We start from the raw sequence: 18,593 nt of genomic DNA, 5'->3' as shown, positions 1-18,593 counted from the left end.
GGTTGATAAAGAGATAGTAGTATACTCGTAACAACTAGTATGACTGACTATGACGGTATAAAGAATGAAAAAAAAACCACGGTTAGGTGGTATATATTATAATACAATTATGGATGGACGGACTGCCTGCCGACTGCCGACACAGAGGTAGCCACAGCCGTGAACTACCGCACTGTACACTGGTTGATAAAGAGATAGTAGTATACTCGTAACAACTAGTATGACACTATGACGGTATAAAGAATGAAAAAAAAACCACGGTTAGGTGGTATATATTATAATAATACAATTATGGATGGACGGACTGCCTGCCGAGTTCCGACACAGAGGTAGCCACAGCCGTGAACTACCGCACTGTACACTGGTTGATAAAGAAATAGTAGTATACTCGTAACAACTAGTATGACTGACTATGACGGTATAAAGAATGAAAAAAAAACCACGGTTAGGTGGTATATATTGTAATACAATTATGGATGGACGGACTGCCTGCCGAGTTCCGACACAGAGGTAGCCACAGCCGTGAACTACCGCACTGTACACTGGTTGATAAAGAGATAGTAGTATACTCGTAACAACTAGTATGACTGACTATGACGGTATAAAGAATGAAAAAAAAACCACGGTTAGGTGGTATATATTATAATACAATTATGGATGGACGGACTGCCTGCCGACTGCCGACACAGAGGTAGCCACAGCCGTGAACTACCGCACTGTACACTGGTTGATAAAGAGATAGTAGTATACTCGTAACAACTAGTATGACACTATGACGGTATAAAGAATGAAAAAAAAACCACGGTTAGGTGGTATATATTATAATAATACAATTATGGATGGACGGACTGCCTGCCGAGTTCCGACACAGAGGTAGCCACAGCCGTGAACTACCGCACTGTACACTGGTTGATAAAGAGATAGTAGTATACTCGTAACAACTAGTATGACTGACTATGACGGTATAAAGAATGAAAAAAAAACCACGGTTAGGTGGTATATATTGTAATACAATTATGGATGGACGGACTGCCTGCCGAGTTCCGACACAGAGGTAGCCACAGCCGTGAACTACCGCACTGTACACTGGTTGATAAAGAGATAGTAGTATACTCGTAACAACTAGTATGACTGACTATGACGGTATAAAGAATGAAAAAAAAACCACGGTTAGGTGGTATATATTGTAATACAATTATGGATGGACGGACTGCCTGCCGAGTTCCGACACAGAGGTAGCCACAGCCGTGAACTACCGCACTGTACACTGGTTGATAAAGAGATAGTAGTATACTCGTAACAACTAGTATGACTGACTATGACGGTATAAAGAATGAAAAAAAAACCACGGTTAGGTGGTATATATTATAATACAATTATGGATGGACGGACTGCCTGCCGACTGCCGACACAGAGGTAGCCACAGCCGTGAACTACCGCACTGTACACTGGTTGATAAAGAGATAGTAGTATACTCGTAACAACTAGTATGACACTATGACGGTATAAAGAATGAAAAAAAAACCACGGTTAGGTTGTGCTGCCTCAGTTGAATCTCCTTTACTTGACAGAGATGTGCCTGAGCAGCGGCCCTCCCCAGCCCTATCCCAAATCATACTTATTTTGCATAGGAGATACCATGGTCATGAAGATTGTTCTCCCAGGGTGAGGTTCATTCATTGCATTCTGGGTATGCTGACCCCTGTGATTTCCCCAAATGTGGGAAACTCGACTGCATTATTTGTGGTAGTGGGGGACTGTGTTTGTGCTTTCCTCTGGTCAGCTCTGGTAAAAGCCAGATTTCTGTGTCTCAGATCTTCCTCTAGCCTTGTTCTTCTTTCGAGAGTTCTCTTGTGCTGCCTCAGTTGGATCTCCTTCACTTGACAGGGGGGTGCCCGAGCAGCGACCCTCCTCAGCTCTTGCCCAACTCCTACTTACCTGCCAGGTATGATCAGGAAGGTGCTTCTCCCAGGGCAAGGCTCACCCATTGCACTCTGGGTGTGCTGCATCTGCGATTTCCCCAAATGTGGGACACTTGACTGCATAATTTGTGTTTCCTCTGGTCGGCTCTCATATAATTCAGATCTCTTTGTCTCAGGTCTCTAATGCTAATGGCTGATTAGAATAAATGCCGTGCAGCTGCCTTGCTGCACGGCCAGAGAGCAGGTGAATATCTTAATTTCCTAAAGCCTAGCAACGGGGAATGCGGTCCGCCAGTGGCGTCCCCGTTGCTAGGGTCCGTGCGGCTCAGCGCGCCCGGCGTCTAGCGTTGCTAGGGAGCCGGCGGCTGTACGTGCACGGCATCTCTAGTTGCTAGGCGCCGGGCCGCGCAGACCATCAAGCGGACCCCGGCGCCAAACAGTACCCCCCCCTTGAGGAGGGGTCAAGGAACCCCTAAAGCCAGGTTTCTGAGGAAATTCCCGAAAAAATGCCCTCTTGAGCCTCGGGGCATGAAGATCCTTATCCAGGACCCAAGACCTTTCCTCCGGACCATAGCCTTTCCAGTGAACCAGAAAATACAGCCGATCCCGGGACAATTTGGAATCGAGAACCTTCTCTACCAAGAACTCCTGTTGTCCCTGTACATCTACTGGAGATCTACCCTGAGAGATCTTCCGAGGAAATCTACTGGAAGAAACGTATTGTTTCAACAGGGAACAATGAAACGTATTTCCAATCCGGAGAGATCTTGGTAAACGTAACCGAAAGGCAACTGGGTTGACTCTTTTAATAATAAGAAATGGCCCAATAAATTTGGGTCCCAGTCTAGCTGAGGATTGTCGAAGCCTGATGTTGCGAGTCGACAACCACACCCTATCTCCCACCTTAAAAGTGCAAGGACGTCGGAGCCTGTCAGAAAATTTCTTCTCTCGAAAGGCCGCTTTTCTGAGAGCAAGGTGCACCTTTTTCCAAATGGCTCTGAGATGGGAGGTTAAGGTAAGCGAGGAGACTGAGGAATGATGAAAAAAAGAATTAGCTCTGGGGTGAAAACCAAAAACTGAAAAGAATGGAGACTCTTTAGTGGAGGAATGACAAGAATTATTGTAAGCAAATTCAGCCAACGGAAGAAACTCGGACCAATCATTCTGGAGTTTGGCTGAATACAAGCGCAAATATTGTTTCAATGATTGGTTAACTCGTTCGGTTTGCCCGTTGGATTGTGGGTGGTAACCGGATGTTAACGACAATTTCATCTTCAATGAGGCACAAAAACATTTCCAGAATTGTGCGATGAATTGTGGACCCCGATCAGAAACAATATCAGTAGGCAACCCATGAAGCCTGAATACATGGCGGAGAAACAAAACTGCCAACCCTTGGGCAGAAGGCAATCGGGGAAGAGCAATAAAATGAGCCATTTTACTAAAACGGTCCACTACCACCCATATGACTTGGAATCCGGCTGAAAGGGGAAGGTCAACCACAAAATCCATAGAAATATGAGACCATGGCCTGAGAGGAACATTTAAGGGCATAAGTTGCCCGATGGGCAAGGAACGGGGAACCTTATGCTGTGCACAAACCTGACATGAATAAACAAATTCCTTGACGTCTTTAGAAAGACCAGGCCACCATACTGAGCGAGAGACTAACTCCAATGTCTTAGAGACTCCTGGATGCCCTGAAACTTTGTTATCATGGAATTCCGTTAAAACAGTAACTCTCAAAAACTCAGGGACGTAAAGACGACCAGCAGGAGTAATTCTAGGAGCTTGGTGTTGAAGCTGTTTTAACTGGGTAAATAAATCTTGTGTGAGGCCCGCCCAGATGACCGAAGATGGAAGTATGGGGGTAACAGGATTGTTATTGTGAACCGGAAGAAAGCTATGTGACAGGGCATCAGCCTTAGTATTCTTGGAACCAGGCCTGAAAGTGATTATAAATTTGAAACGCGTAAAAAATAATGCCCAACGTGCCTGCCGGGCATTAAGCCGCTTAGCCGATTCAATGTATTGCAGGTTCTTATGGTCAGTCAATACCGAAATAGTATGTTTTGCTCCCTCCAGCCAATGCCTCCACTCCTCGAAAGCCCATTTTACCGCCAGTAACTCCCGATTACCAACGTCATAGTTGGATTCAGCGGAGGAGAATTTCCTGGACATAAAGGCACAAGGATGTAACTCCAGAGACTCCGGATCCTTTTGAGAAAGGATAGCCCCCACTCCAACCTCCAAGGCATCAACCTCCACCACAAAGGGCAATTCCGGATTAGGATGTCTGAGGACTGGAGCCGAGACAAAGGCTTGTTTCAAGGCCCGGAAGGACAACTCAGCTTCATGCGACCAGTTGGTAGGATCCGCTCCTTTCTTTGTCAGAGCTACAATGGGAGCAACCAGGTCAGAAAAAGAATGAATGAACCTCCTATAATAATTCGCAAACCCTAAAAAACGCTTAATTGCTTTTAAATTGGTGGGTTGCGCCCAACTAAGGATGGCCTGGAGTTTCTTTGGTTCCATGGAAAATCCCTGAGGGGAAATTATGTACCCTAAAAAAGATACTTCCGTGACATGAAACTCACACTTCTCCAGCTTGGCATATAAATGATTCTCACATAACTTTTGAAGAACCAGACGCACCTGGGTAACATGTTGTTCCATTGATTTAGAAAAAATCAGGATGTCGTCTAAGTAAACGACCACGAATTTCCCTAGGAAGTCACGGAGCACATCGTTAATGAGGTCTTGAAAAACTGCCGGAGCATTGGACAGGCCGAACGGCATCACCAGGTATTCGTAGTGACCCGACTGAGTACTGAAGGCCGTTTTCCACTCATCTCCAGATTTAATTCGGATGAGGTTGTACGCTCCTCTAAGGTCAATTTTAGAAAAAATCACAGCAGAACGTAACTGATCAAAGAGTACAGAAATCAACGGCAAAGGATAGGTGTTTTTAACTGAGATCTTATTCAGGGCTCTAAAATCAATGCAAGGTCTAAGCGAGCCATCCTTTTTCTCCACAAAGAAGAAGCCTGCACTTAAAGGAGATTTTGATGGTCTAATAAATCCTTTCTCAAGGCTCTCCTTTACATAATCATTCATAGCCGCAGTTTCTGGCCCGGATAATGCATATAATCTTCCCTTTGGCAATGCGGCACCAGGAATTAACTCAATAGCACAATCATAAGGCCGATGGGGAGGCAGAATGTCCGCATTGCCTTTGGAGAAAACATCAGCAAACTCCTGGTATTCCACCGGAATGAGTTCTGGAATGATAGCTGCTACTCTGACTGGAAACGTGATACATTCCTTATCACAAAAAGTACCCCAATGTGAAATCTCCCCCGACCGCCAATCAATGGTGGGATTATGAAAGGCCAGCCAAGGGTGACCCAGAACAACTGGAACTGCTGGGCAATATGTAAGAAAGAACTCGATTTTCTCGGAATGTAGAGCTCCTACTGTAAGTAGTGCAGGGGGTGTACGGAGAGAAATAATCCCATTAGACAGCGGACTCCCATCTAAGCCATGCATGGTGACACACCTACCCAAAGGTAACTGAGGAATGCCTAAGGCCTTAGCCCAAGTTAAATCCATAAAGTTTCCTGCAGCTCCACTGTCAACAAAAGCCGACACCGAAGAACTGAGGCTGCCAAAGGAAACTTTAACTGGGACTAAAAGGGAGTTATTCGAGGAGATAAGCTGCAGACCTAGGTGAACCCCCTCACAATTCACCTGGTCAAAGCGTTTCCCGACTTGTTCGGACAATTACGAGCAAAATGTCCCTTACCCCCACAGTACAGACAAAGACCAGAATTTTGCCTTCTGGCTCTTTCTTCAGGAGACAGCCGGGAGAGACCCATCTGCATGGTCTCCTCTACGTCTTCAGGAATGGAATTTACACACGGACTTGACCTTACAGGTGCTCCTTTTTCAGCCCTCCGCTCTCTGAGACGACGATCAGTCTTAATAGAAAGCTCCATGAGTTTATCGAGAGTCTCAGGAGCGGGGTACTGAAGGAGACTGTCTTTTATAGACTCTGATAAGCCGAGGCGAAACTGACTGCGCAGGGCTGGGTCATTCCAGCCACAGTCGTTCGACCAACGGCGAAACTCCGTACAATAAACCTCTGCAGGATTTCTACCCTGTCTGAGAGCGCGCAACTGACTTTCAGCGGACGCCTCTCTATCAGGGTCATCATACAAGAGCCCTAAAGACTCAAAAAAAGCGTCAACTGACAACAATGCCGGATCCTCTGCTCTTAAACCAAATGCCCAGGTCTGAGGATCCCCCTGGAGCAAAGAAATAATAAACCCGACCCGCTGAGATTCAGTACCCGAGGAAGTCGGTCTTAAACGAAAATAAAGTTTACAGGATTCTTTAAAATTAAAAAACTCTTTTCTATCACCAGAAAAACGGTCAGGCAAATGCATCTTTGGTTCAGGGACTACCCTTGGGGAAGCTCGCAAAAGATCTTCCTGCGACTTCACCCGAAGAGAAAGATCCTGAACCATCTGAGTAAGTTCTTGAATCTGGCTGACTAAGAGCTGACCAGGATTTGGCACTAAACCTGTTGGATTCATGAGGCCGATAAACTCTCACAAAACTGAATGAGAAAAAATTAAACCCCGTTTAATTTTAAGTTTTGGTATGGCCGGTAATAATGTTATGATTCCAGCACTCTGGTCAGAGAAGATCTTATGGCAAGGACTGGAGCACTGGAACGGAATGCTGGGGAAGGGAGCAGGACAGGAAAATAGCCCCTGGCGCCCTAACTCTGTTGTCTTACCCGTGTTGTCAGAAATCCCCTGCGAGACTATGGTTTCTTGAGCCCTTGGCAGCCGCGTTTGAAGGGCGGATTATGTCTGCCCAACTTCGATGCCCCCCGGTCTTAATGAGAGACAAAGGGAAACCCGAGACAGGGTGATAACAAGAGGCCCTCTAACTAAACAACCAGGCCAGGGGCTAAGCAAACTCAAAACTATAATATGTGCGGAGAAACCGCCAGGAAAAAGGACAACCAAAATATCCACTTGTCCAATTCTCCTACCCGGCACCGCCAAGTACCAGAGAGGACTTGTGGAAGCGGAACCCTCCGCAAATGCTCCAAACACAAAATATAAAAGGTAAAGCGGCTGAGCCGCAACACACGGCAGAGCCGCAACTCACGAACACCACTGGATATAAAACGGTGATCAGTCAGGACTCCAGGGAACCAAACGACCTCTTGGGATGAGATGACAACTCCCGAATACCGGACTTCTGCGGACTGGAATGACCGGATACAGCAGGACTGGAAACAGACTCTCAGCAAACAAAGGCAGCATGCAGGAAGCTATTACCGGCGTCTGTGAGAAGCCCTGGGAGTGTATTTAACAAGGAGTCCTCCAATCAGCTGCTAAAGGCTGATTAGAATAAATGCCGTGCAGCTGCCTTGCTGCACGGCCAGAGAGCAGGTGAATATCTTAATTTCCTAAAGCCTAGCAACGGGGAACGCGGTCCGCCAGTGGCGTCCCCGTTGCTAGGGTCCGTGCGGCTCAGCGCGCCCGGCGTCTAGCGTTGCTAGGGAGCCGGCGGCTGTACGTGCACGGCGTCTCTAGTTGCTAGGCGCCGGGCCGCGCAGACCATCAAGCGGACCCCGGCGCCTAACAGTATGACTCCCAAAAACAACAACCGCGTCATTGGGACCAACTGCGATTTTGGCAAGTTTAGGAGCCAACCATGTTGTTGAAGAACTGTCAGGGAGAGTAGATGTTTTGCACCAACTGGTCCCTGGATCTCGCCTTTATCAGGAGATCATCCAAGTACGGCATAATTGTGACTCCTTGCTTGCGAAGGAGAACCATCATTTCCACCATCACCCTGGTGAAAATCCTCGGAGCCGTGGACAGACCAAACGGCAACGTCTGAAATTGGTAATGACAATCCTGAATTGCAAACCTCAGGTAGCTTGATGCAGTGGCTAAACGGGAACATGTAATTAGGCATCCTTATGTCTACCAAAACCATGAAATCTCCTTCCTCCGGACTGGAGATCCCTACCCTGAGAGATTCCATCTTGAAATTGAATTTCTTTAGGTAGAAATTGAGGGATTTCAGATTTAAGATTGGTCTGACTGAGCCGTCCGGCTTCGGGAGCACGAAGAGGCTTGAATAAAAACCTTCTCCCTGCTGACTAAGGCCGATTTGAACAATCGGTGAGGGGGAACGTCTTGAAACCCCAGTTTGTACCCTTGTGACACTATTTGTAAAACCCACGAGTCCAGGTCCAAATTAATCCAGAACTGACTGAAGTGTTTTAGACGTGCCCCCACTGGTGTGGGCTCCTGCAAGAGAGCCCCAGCGTCATGCAGTGGATTTGGCAGAAGCAGAGGACGATCTCTGCTCCTGCGATCTTGAAGAGGCTACAGACCTCTTCCCTCTTCTCCTTCCTCTACCTGCAAAGAAAGGGGAATCTTAACTTCTTGCATATCTATTGGGACAAAATGACTGCGTTAGACAATGATGCGTCTTCATCCGTTGAGAGGGAACATAGGGCAAGAAGGTTGACTTACCTGCGGGAGCTGCCGAGATCAAATTAACTAGGCAGTCACCAAACAAGGCTTCACCTTCATAGGGAAGAGACTCCCTTTCTTCTTGGAGTCAGCATCAGCATTCCCTTGGTGAATCCACAATGCCCTCCTATCCGAGACTGCCATGAAATTGGCCCGTGAACTCAAGAGTCCTATATCCCTTGCAGTCGTAAGTATGCTGCAGTGTCCTTGATATGATCCAACGTAAGGATTATCCCATCTCTCCAAGATATCTATATCGGAAGACAAGGTATTCGACCAATTCTTGAATACTACTACTCACCCATGCGCATGTAATGGCAGGTCTAAGTAATGTACCCGTGGTTACATAACTAGAAATAATGTAGCTTCCTGCATACGATCCGCTGGATTTGTGACAGGGCCCCATGCAGAACAGGGGGTGACTCCCACTTTATTCTGTCCGCAGCAGGAAATGAATAAACAATCGGAAACCTTTTGGGGATTTGAAGCCATCTTGTCGAGCTGGCCCAGACTTTCTCAAACAGAGATGGAGAAACGTTACATCAGCTTTCATTATATATCTATATATACATACATATAGACCCCTTTGTCAGGAACAGCAGGGTCCTCAGTGATGTTAATATGTCCTTAATATCCACAATCATGTACTGAATGCTCCTTGCCAATATTGGATCTAATCAGGAAATATTATGGTCGACATAGGAATCAGTATCCGAGTCAGTATCAGTGTGTAGTAACATTTTTGCGGGCCTGAGGGAAAAGAAGCATAGCCATGAACATCACATCTATTCTCTACGTCTGTGTCTGGGACACAGATTTATCCAACCTCACTCTGATATTATTGAAACTTTCACCCAGTCAGTTATTGGTGGTGCCAACAGGGCCACCATCATATGTCTGCATTCCTAATATAGTTTCCTCTTGGGAAAAACATTCAGCCACCGACATGTTGACACACATGTACCAAGTACCCACAGACACATCGGCTTATGGGGGATAGACCTACAGTAAATCTGTCAGAGGGACAGAGAGGATTTTTCAGCTCACAACCCAGCGCCAAAAGTACACAGTCTGGGAAATAATAAACTCTATAGTGATAGACTTGTAACGCTCTATAGATGTGCTGGTGAGGTGAGGAAGAAGCCCCGCCGCTGTAATGGCACGCTTCTGTCCCGCTCAGAAACAAATAATTAATTACGCTGGCGGGGTAAGGACAGTGCCCAGGCACTAATGTCCACTTTTGCCAGCCTTTTGTGAGGAATTTATGCTGCCCAGGGTGCCCCCCCCCACCCACCCACATGCCCTGCACCCTGCAGTGCCTGTATTTGTGTGGAAGCATGGCGCACAGCATTCCGCTCGCTGCGTGGTACCTCAGAATGCCATCACTGGAGAAGAAGTCTTCTGTTCTTCTGCTACTCGCCTGTCTTCTGACTTCTGGCTCTGTAAGGGGGTGATGGCAGGCTACGGGAGTGGGCATCTAGGCGTACCCAGCGATCAGCACCCTCAGGAGCTAATGGTGTCCTGTCAGCCAGAAGCAGAGCCATTGAACTCACTAGAAGTTGGTCATACTTCTCTCCCCTAAGTTCCACGAAGCAGGGAGACTGTTGCCAGCAGCCTCCCTGAAAATAAGAAAAACTAACATAAGTCTTTTCAGAGAAACTCAGTAGAGCTCCCCTGTAGTGCATCCAGTCTCACTGGGCACAATTCTAAAACTGGAGTCTGGAGGAGGGGTATAGAGGGAGGAGACAGTTCACACCCTTTGAAAGTCTTAAAGTGCCCATGTCTCCTGCGGATCCCGTCTATACCCCATGGTTCTTAATGTGATCCCAGCATCCTCTAGGACGTATGAGAAAACAAATAACGCACATACGAGGAGGAGAGAACAAAGGAAGCTATAAGGAGGGGAGGGGAGGGGAGGGGGGGGGGAGGTAAGGTAGTAAAGGGATATTGGATAAACTACAACCTTATACATATTCATTAATGTACCAGTAGTTAGAAGTAGAAGAGCTCTAACAGAAACCACAAAGCTTATCTAAAGCCACACCACACTGGATATGCCCAATCTCATTTGATCTCTGAAGCAAAGCAGTATTGGACTTTGTTACTACCAAGCAGTCTCCCATCCATGTATTATCAGATTCTTTAGGTGTTTTTAAACTACCAACACCCTTTTCTTGGTACTGTACATTTAATTTTTACACATATTCTTTTATGTACCAGAAGTTAGAAGTAGAAGAGCTCTAACAGAAACCACGAGCTCATCTACAGCCACAGCACACTGGATTTGCCCAATCTCTCCTGATCATGGAAGCTGAGCAGTGTTGGTCCTGGTTTTAGTACTTGGATGGGAGACCACCAGGAAATACCAGGAGCTGTGTGTATTTTTACAAAACCAACACCGTTCTCTTGATGCATTCCATTTTGAAACATTGGGGCAGATCTATTAAGCCTGGGGAACTGATAAAGTGCAAGGTGATAAAGTACCAGCCAGTCAGCTCCTAACTGTCATTTTTCAAACCCAGCCTGTGACATGGCAATTAGGAGCTGATTGGCTGGTACTTTATCACCATGCAAATTATCATTTCACCAGGTTTAATAAATCGTCCGCTTATTCATTTATGTACGAGTAGTTAGAAGTAGAACTCTAACAGAAACCACTAAGCTCATCTACAGCCACACCACACTGTATATGCCCAATATCACCTGATCTTAGGCCTGGTTTGTTCTTGGATGTGAGACCACCTGGGAATACCAGGTGCTGTAGGTAGTTTTATACTACCAACACCGTTCTCTTGATGCATTCTATTTTGAAACTTATTCATTGATGTAGAAGTTAGAAACAGCAAAAATCATCTACAGCCGCATCACACTGGATATGTCCAATCCAGTGGCGTAACTAGAAATTTTTCTCCCCCAAGCCAAAAAATTCTTCGGCGCCCCCCCCCCCCCCCTTCATGCTCCATAATTGGGAGCAAGAAAGGGATAAATATGCGCGCGCCTAAGGCGCGCGCGTCAAAAAAGGGGCGTGGTTTTGTTGGAGTGGGCGTGGTTTCGCATAAAGGGGCGTGGCATTGCAGGAAAAGACTACCTTATACCCCAGTTTTGCAACCTGCACGCCCATACGTTTGCCACCACAGGAAAGAAAAATAATCCTGATTCATGCCCCTTACATTATTTGTCATTTTTCCTCCTTATAGTAATGCCCAGTATACATTATGCCACATACTGCAATGGCCCTTAGACATTATGCCGCACACAATAATGCACGACACAATATGCACACACTGTAATGCCCCCGACACATTATGCCACACACCGTAATGTCTGTGACACATTATGCCACACACCGTAATGCCTGTGACACATTATGACAGGAATCGCAATGCCCGTTATACATTATGCTTCACACTGCAATGCCCCTGATACATTATAGCACATACAATGTCTGTGACACATTATGACACACACCGCAATGTCCGTGATACATTATGCCACACACTGCAATGCCCAATACATTATAGCACATACAATGCCTGTGACACATTATGCCACACACTGCAATGACCTTGAGACATTATACCACAATGCCCGTGATATAGTATACCATACACCGTAATGCCTGTGACACATACCGCAATGCCCTGCCCGTTATACCCTATGCCACACATCGCAATGCCCGTTATGTATTATGCCACACTGCAATGACCCTGAGACATTATACCACATACCACAATGCCCGTGATATAGTATACCACACACCGTAATGCCTGACACATTATGACACACACCGCAATGTCCGTGATACATTATGCCACACACTGCAATGACCCTGAGACATTATACCACATATCACAATGCCCGCGATATAGTATACCATACACCGTAATGCCTGCGACACATTATGACACACACCGCAATGTCCGTGATACATTATGCCACACACCGTAATGCCCATTACACATTAAGTCCTACAGTAAGGCTTCTAATTACTTTTCAATTACCTGCTCGTTGTCAGGGGTTTCATGCACTGGGTGTCATGCTCGTTGCCAGGGGTTTCATGCTCTTGGTTCCATGCACGGTGCCAGGGGTTTTCATGCTCAGGGTGTCATGCTCGTTGCCAGGGGTTTCATGCACTGGGTGTCATGCTCGTTGCCAGGTGTTTCATGCACTGGGTGTCATGCTCGTTGCCAGATGTTTCATGCACTGGGTGTCATGCTCGTTGCTAGGAGGTAGTCCTTGTTGCTAGGGCTGTGCTCCCAGTGCCACATATGTCCCCAGTGCCAGATATTCCCCCACGGTGCCAGGTACTTACATGCCCCAGTGCCAAATATAGTCGTCCCCCCCATGTGCCAGGTACACATATGCCCCCAGTGCCAGATATTCCCCCCCAGTGCCATATATGCCCCCAGTGCCAGATATTCCCCCCAGTGCCATATATGCCCCCCGTGCCATATATGCCCCCAGTGCCAGATACCCCCCCCAGTGCCATATATGCCCCCAGTGCCAGATATTCCCCCCCAGTGCCATATATGCCCCAGTGCCAGATATCCCCCCCAGTGCCAGATATGCCCCCAGTGCCAGATATTCCCCCTAGTGCCAGAAATGCCCCAGTGCCAGATATTCCTCCCTCCCCCCCCCGTGCCATATATGCCCCCAGTGCCAGATATTTACCCCCCCCCCCGCCGTCGCTTTTTGGAGGGACACGGAGAGCACAGCTCGTCTCTCCTGTGTCCCTCCTGCTGCATCATCTCCGGCGGCCGCGGGTCTAATAGGGGGAAGTGCTGGTTCGTGAGCCAATTAGAGCTCACGGACGGCACTTCCCCCTATTAGACCCGCGGCCGCCGGAGATGATGCAGCAGGAGGGACACAGGGAGGCGCGCTGTGTGCCCTCCGTGTCCCTCCAAAAAGCGGCGGAGGGAAGGAGACTGCAGACTGACATGCGGACGCTCGTCCGCATGTCAGTCTGCTGTAAATCAGTGGCGCCCCCGCAGCCCCTCGCCCCCAAGCCACCGCGAGGACTGCGGGGGCAGTAGTTACGCCACTGGTCCAATCTCATCTGATGATGGAAGCTAAGCAGTGTTGTGCCTGGTTTGTTTTTGGATTTCAAGTCCTGCCTTCTGGTTTGGCCACGGCACCTCGGATATTCACCAAGGTCATGGCCGTGATGACGACCCTTCACCATCAGAGAATCAGGATCCTGCCAAATCTGGACGACTTGCTGATCCTGGTGAACTCCCAAGAGGTTCTCCACAGTTATCTGGAACTGGCGGTCCAATTCCTAAAAGTCCACGGGTGGCTCATCAACTGAAAAAAGTCCTCGCTGGTCCCTGCTCGGAACATTGTGCACCTAGGGGCACTGCTGGACACACACAGCCAACAATTGTTTCTGTCTCCAGAGAAAGTCCTGAAAATTCAGGACAGTATCGTCCTCTCTCGCCCAAGAGTGTTGATACACATGGCGATGCAAGTACTAGACCTCATGGTGTCGGCTTTCGATATGGTAGAGTACGCTCAATTTCATTACCGCCCTCTGCAGAGGTTAATCCTCTCCAAGTGGGACGGCCTGCCTCATCGGATGATGTCTCAAATGATCTCCTTGACTCCGGAGGTTCGTCTGACACTGAGCTGGAGGCTACAGGTCCAACAGTTGAGCAGGGACCATCCCTTCTGGATCTCCAACTGTGTCCTCCTGACAATGGATGCCAGTCTTTTGGGCTGGGCCATGGTGTTGGAGCAACACTTTCTCCAGGGTCAGTGGACCAGGGAGGAATCTCTCCTCCTGATATACATTCTGGAATTGCAGGCAGTGTTCAATTAATTGACACTGGCCCTGCCTCTAGTACAGAACAGGCCTGTTCAAGTACAATCTGACAACGCCACCACGGTAGTGTACACAAATCATCAAGGCGGCACTCGAAACTGCATGGCAAAGCTGGAAGTATCAAAAATCCTCCGTTGGGTAGAAAGTCATCTGACAGCAATATCGGCAGTGTTCATTTCCGGAGTCCTCAACTAGGAAGCGGATTTCCTCAGTCGTCAGGACGTTCACGCTGGAGAGTGGAGAGGCCGCAGCAGAAATGTCTGCACTGGTGTCAGTAGGTGACTGAGGCAGGGATGACTGGGAGATAGTGGGTGACAGGGAGATAGTGGGTTACTGAGGGAGGGGTGATAGGAAGGGGTTGGGTAAGTATGGGAAGAAAGTGGGTGACAGGTATAATAAATGACTAAGGCAGGGGTGATAGGGAGATAGTGGATGACTGTGGCAGGGGTGACAGGGACAGTAAGAGACTGAGGCAGGGGTGACAGGGATAGTGGCTGACTGAGGCAGGGGTGACTGGGAGATAGTGGGTGACTGAGGCAGGGTTGACAGGGATAGTGGGTGACTGAAGCAGGGGTGATAGGGTGACAGTGGGTGACTAAAGCAGGGGTGACTGGTATAGTGGGTGACTGAGGCAGGGATCGCAGATATAGTGGTTGACTGAGGCAGCGGTGACTGGGAGATAGTGGGTAACTGAGGCAGGGGTGACAGGGAAAGTGTGTGACTCAGGCAGGGGTGATAGGGAGATAGTGGGCTGCATATCTCTGCCTCACTGCAGCAGCACATTCCTGCTTCAATGACAGCAGCACATCCCTACCTCACTTATAGCAGCACATCCCTGCCTCGCTGACAGCAGCACATCCCTGCCTCGCTGACAGCAGCACATCCCTGCCTCGCTGACAGCAGCACATCCCTGCTTCGCTGACAGCAGCACATCCCTGCTTCGCTGACAGCAGCACATCCCTGCCTCGCTGACAGCAGCACATCCCTGTCTCGCTGACAGCAGCACAGCACTGCTTCGCTGACAGCAGCACATCACTGCTTCACTACCAGCAGCACATCCCTGCCTCACTGGCAGCAGCACATCCCTGCCTTACTGACAGCTGTATATTCAGACCTGATCCCTGCTGTGCATATTCACACAACAGGAGATCAGGTCTGAAGTGCGTGTGTGCTGGTGCCGCAGTGCACCGGCACATGCCAGAGATGCGATCAGCATCTCTGCCCAGTGAGCGCCTCTGCCTGATTGACAGGCAGAGGCGGTCACTAGGCAGGAGGAGTCGGGCCAGCGGCGTTGTGCCGCCATTTTGGGGGCACAGTCAGGACAACGCAGACATGACCGGACCGTATGGGGGCGGGCCGTGACGGCTGCGTGACCCGGACAGCAACGGGCCTGATTTACTAAAATCTCAGATAAATTTTATGGCATTTATGTGCAGTCTAGTTTGCACAGTTGATAGAGTGTTGATCTTGCACTATCAATGTAAGCCTCACATAGGTTTGATACACATGTAAGTTTGGTTTTATTTTACTACATTGTGGTTTGTGGCTCTATACCATGTAATGCATGTCTTTTAACAGTAGTCAAGTCTTCCAATGTGCTTGTTTGTGAAACCCAATAGATAGCTTTATTTTATTTTGTTTCTTCAAATATTGAATGCATATGTCTTATAACTTTTTTTTTTTTTCAATATACAGGTTGAGTATCTGTATATACATTTTTATTATAAGATTTTCAATGACACAAGTACATCCAAGTTGCAGATTATGGATTGTGAAGGACAAATCAACCATATAAACAATTTAAGCAATTTAAATTGCATGCAGGTAGTAGAATATCAAACTCCTTGGATGAGAGTTGGTCGTAATAAACTAGGATAGAAAAGAATAAAGTAGAAAATAAGATTTTGAACCTACCGGTAAATCTTTTTCTCGTAGTCCGTAGAGGATGCTGGGGACTCCGTAAGGACCATGGGGATAGACGGGCTCCACAGGAGACATGGGCACTTTAAGAAAGACTTTAGTTCTGGGTGTGCACGGCTCCTCCCTCTATGCCACAGTTAGAGAAACTGTGCCCAGAGGAGACGGACAGTATGAGGAAAGGATTTTGTTAATCCAGGGCAAGATTCATACCAGCCACACCAATCACACCGTATAACTTGTGATAAACTACCCAGTTATCAGTATGAAAAAACAACATAGCATCAGTGCAGGACCGATGCAAATATAACATAACCCTTATTGAAGCAATAACTATATACAAGTATTGCAGAAGTAGTCCGCACTTGGGACGGGCGCCCAGCATCCTCTACGGACTACGAGAAAAAGATTTACCAGTAGGTTTAAAATCTTATTTTCTCTAACGTCCTAGAGAATGCTGGGGACTCCGTAAGGACCATGGGGATTATACCAATGCTCCAAAACGGGCGGGAGAGTGCGGATGACTCTGCAGCACCGATTGAGCAAACATGAGTTCCTCCTCAGCCAGGGTATCAAACTTATAGTATTTTGCAAAGGTGTGTGAACCCGACCAAGTAGCAGCTTGACACAGCTGTAGTGCCGAGACCCCTCGGGCAGCCGCCCAAGAAGAGCCCACTTTCCTCGTGGAATGGGCCTTGACCGATTTCAGTAACTGCAATCCAGCCATAGAATGCGCTTGCTGAATCGTGTTACAAATCCGGCGAGCAATAGCCTGCTTTGAAGCAGGGGCACCAATCTTGTTGGTTGCATACAGGACAAACAGCGCTTCAGTTTTCCTGACTCTAGCCGTCCTGGCCACGTAAATTTTCAAAGCCCTAACCACATCAAGTAACTCGGAATCCTCCAAGTCACGCGTAGCCACAGGCACCACAATAGGTTGGTTCATATGAAAAGATGAGACCACTTTTGGTAGGAATTGAGGACGGGTCTGCAATTCCGCTCTATCCACATGGAATACCAAATATGGGCTTTTATGTGACAAAGCCGCTAATTCCGACACTCGCCTAGCCGAAGCCAAGGCTAATAACATGACCCCCTTCCATGTGAGATATTTTAACTCCACTGTTTTAAGTGGTTCAAACCAGTGTAATTTTAGAAAACTTAACACCACGTTAAGGTCCCAAGGTGCCACCGGAGGCACAAAAGGAGGCTGAATATGCAGCACTCCTTTTACAAAAGTCTGATTTTCTGGAAGAGAAGCCAATTCTTTTTGAAAGAAAATGGATAAGGCTGAAATCTGGACCTTAATAGAGCCTAATTTTAGGCCCAAATTCACTCCAGTTTGTAGGAAGTGAAGGAAACGGCCCAGATGGAATTCTTCCGTAGGAGCATTCCTGGCCTCACACCAAGAAACATAATTTCGCCATATACGGTGTAATGTTTTAACGTTACATCCTTCCTAGCCTTTATCAGCGTAGGGATGACCTCAACCGGAATGCTAGGATCCGGCATTCAACCGCCATGCCGTCAAACGCAGCCGCGGTAAGTCTTGGAACAGACAGGGCCCCTGATGCAACAGGTCCTGTCTTAGAGGGAGAGGCCACAGATCTTCTGTGAGCATTTCCTGCAGATCCGGATACCAGGTCCTCCGTGGCCAATCTGGAACAATGAGGATTGTTCTCACTCCTCTTTGTCTTATTATCCTCAACACCTTGGGTATGAGAGGAAGAGGAGGAAATACATAGACCGACCGGAACACCCACGGTGTCACTAGGGCGTCTACAGCTACTGCCTGAGGGTCTCTTGACCTTGCGCAATACCTCTGTAGCTTTTTGTTGAGCCGGGACGGCATCATGTCTATCTGTGGCAGTTCCCACCGACTTGTAATCTGTGCAAAGACTTCCTGATGAAATCCCCACTCTCCCGGATGTAGGTCGTGTCTGCTGAGGATGTCTGCTTCCCAGTTGTCCACTCCCGGAATGAACACTGCTGACAGTGCGCTTGCGTGATTCTCCACCCAGCGAAGAATTCTGGTGGCTTGTGCCATCGCCACTCTGCTTCTTGTGCCGCCTTGGCGGTTTACATGAGCCACTGCGGTGACGTTGTCTGACTGGATCAGAACCGGTTGGTCGCAAAGTAAGGTCTCCGCTTGACGTAGGGCATTGTATATGGCCCTTAGTTCCAGGATGTTGATGTGAAGACAAGTCTCTTGACTTGACCAAAGACCTTGGAAAATTCTTCCCTGTGTGACTGCTCCCCAACCTTGGAGGCTTGCGTCTGTGGTCACCAGGATCCAGCCCTGAATGCTGAATCTGCGTCCCTCGAGAAGGTGAGCACTCTGCAGCCACCACAAGAGTGATACCC

The 18,593-nt window shown here is 47.9% G+C and overlaps 1 non-coding gene and 1 pseudogene across 1 annotated transcript; both read left to right on the top strand.

Moving 5' to 3' along the window:
• The first annotated feature begins 1,614 nt into the window (after positions 1 to 1,614).
• Positions 1,615 to 1,778, top strand: LOC134993221 (U1 spliceosomal RNA). Its single transcript, XR_010197097.1, has one exon. It is a non-coding gene; the product is annotated as a U1 spliceosomal RNA (small nuclear RNA).
• A 152-nt stretch (positions 1,779 to 1,930) lies between these two features.
• Positions 1,931 to 2,085, top strand: LOC134993222 (U1 spliceosomal RNA; annotated as a pseudogene).
• The last annotated feature ends 16,508 nt before the right edge of the window (positions 2,086 to 18,593 follow it).

Source organism: Pseudophryne corroboree, unplaced genomic scaffold (assembly GCF_028390025.1).
Source record: "Pseudophryne corroboree isolate aPseCor3 unplaced genomic scaffold, aPseCor3.hap2 scaffold_1264, whole genome shotgun sequence".
In the NCBI taxonomy this organism is placed as follows: Eukaryota; Metazoa; Chordata; class Amphibia; order Anura; family Myobatrachidae; genus Pseudophryne; species Pseudophryne corroboree.
Note: the sequence above shows the minus strand (reverse complement) of the source record. Positions and strands in the feature narration are given on the sequence as shown.